This window comes from Hippocampus comes, unplaced genomic scaffold (genome assembly GCF_001891065.2).
Source record: "Hippocampus comes isolate QL1 unplaced genomic scaffold, H_comes_QL1_v1.1 scaffold727, whole genome shotgun sequence".
Lineage (NCBI taxonomy): Eukaryota > Metazoa > Chordata > Actinopteri > Syngnathiformes > Syngnathidae > Hippocampus > Hippocampus comes.
In genome coordinates, this window is record NW_017805426.1 from 983 (window position 1) to 3,036 (window position 2,054).

General features: G+C 40.9%; 1 long non-coding RNA gene across 1 annotated transcript; it reads right to left on the reverse strand.

The window, feature by feature from the left end:
• Window positions 1–1,409: 1,409 nt before the first annotated feature.
• LOC109518288 (uncharacterized) lies at window positions 1,410–1,907 on the reverse strand. The gene is made up of 2 exons (XR_002168701.1): window positions 1,829–1,907; window positions 1,410–1,551 (listed from the first exon to the last, which is right to left on the reverse strand). It is a non-coding gene; the product is annotated as an uncharacterized LOC109518288 (long non-coding RNA).
• Window positions 1,908–2,054: the final 147 nt, after the last annotated feature.

Consider the following 2,054-nt stretch of genomic DNA (forward strand, 5'->3'; position numbering starts at 1 on the left):
AGTTTTGTTTTTGTTCTGAGTTTTGGTTTTGAGATTTGGTTTTACTTCAGTTAGTGTTTGTTAGTATTTATACATTTTTAATCAAAAAAATTTGTACAGTCGTTTTTTTTTTGTTCGTTTAGTATTATTGGATTACATAGTGTTAAAAAAGGCTCATGTTGTGGATCAATAGGTCGTGATGAGATTTTCATATGAACTCTTTCATGTTGCTTTATCGCAGTTTTTCATGTATATACAATTTTTTGCATTTTTGTCAGGGCTACCTTTAATCATCATAGTTCAAGTAATACAGTAGTTTGAAATGTATGACTAAATAATGATGTGTTTCTGAGTCTCAGTGAGGATCTGTTTCTGGTGAGTGTGCATGAGGAAGTGAGAGAGAAAAGCAAGATGCGGTGCAGAGGGCAAATGGTCACATCTCCACATCTAGGGGCCCCACAGCAGGGAGTGCTGCAAAGTAGCTTTTGCTTTAAGCACTATGATGTGCACATCAGACTGCTCAAGCAGACAGATTAAAATAAAACTGGATATACAACAACAGCTCTGTTTAAACTTATATGCCTGAGATAGAAAATGCCACATCTGTGCTGAGAAGCCAATTCGAATACGCCCACTCGATCAAAAATTTCGCCATAAAAGTGCAATAAATCAATGTAGATGTGTGTTTTCCCACTTTAAGATACTTTCCCCAGGTAAACTGATTCATGATTCACTTTCACGGCCTCCTTAGAACAAGTGTTGAGAATTTGCACTTGTGCTAAATCATTGCGGCAATACACCTGCTTTGTCCAATGTTTGTCAAATGAGAAAAGCACTGATTAAAATAAACTGGGTTGAAACCAAGTTCAATAGAAAACTGCATTTGTGATCCTGAATAAAATGGACATTTTTCATTTTGTAATGAAATGTCTGATGTAACTACTGTATATGCATTTCTCTTTGGCTTCATCTTGCATTGTTTTACTCTGCCGTACACTGCCAGGTCGCAACTGCAAGTGAAAATATGTTCAAAATGGGCAATACTGCATAAATAAAAGCGACTTGAATATTGTACACTTTTTCAAACTGTGGTTGTAATTTGTAGATCCAGGAAAGCACGTCAAAGATGAGGACAGTGCAGATGACCATATTAGGAGTCAGGAAGTCATACGATAAGCTGATGACATCAGATTCAGAGCCATCGAATGGGACTCTCCCACTTGCCACGCTTTTTGGAAGGTATGGTGAAATGTTTGCTGGCCAAAAAAGAGAGTCTAAAAATAAATCGTGATTCGGTGTTGCGACAAAGTTTGTCCAAAAGGCGTACTGTGGTTCGGCCAGCCTCCACGTGCAAACGGTGAAGTCAAACCAGATGCCACAATGCTTGTCAATACTGAGCATCGAAGAAACATTATTTTTACCTTTTATTGTTTTGGTCTATTAGGCGCACCCTGGACAGAAGCACGAGCTCGCAGCTGCGCTGGCTGGAAACAGCAAGCGTGGCCGTGGCTACTCCATGGAGTATCCCTCCAAGAGGCGCCAGCGTTCAGTGGAGGAATCTGTCATGCATAACTTCAGCCAGGACATGCCGGGAAGATTGTCACAAGGTGAGGAAAAATGAAATCGAACAATAATGGTGTCCCTTTAATTTTCTCTCAGGTTTCAGTTTCGTATGTTTCCATTTAAAATGAACAAAAACGTATTTCTAATGCTGCTAATTTAATTCGTCTTTGTTCAATAGCAGATTTATGAAATTGTTTTCAAATTCCAATTCCCAGGTGGTTTGTGGAGACACTTTCCCCCCCTCAGACTTTGTGAACACCCCGACACAAGGGAGATGTTTGTCTACCTCTGTCCTCAGTTGCACCTCATGTCCAGGAGGACCCTCGGGAGGCAACGAGGTGAGCTGATGAAACAGGCCAAGCTGCAACTCGACAACCTGCTGCAGAAGCAGGCGTGGGTGGGAACCACTGCTGACAGCTGGTCGGTGTGCGGCAACCCTGGCGTGCAGGGAGAGAAATTAAAACAAAAATTGTTATCTTGATTTGAATGATATCACTTAGCCCCTCGTGTTT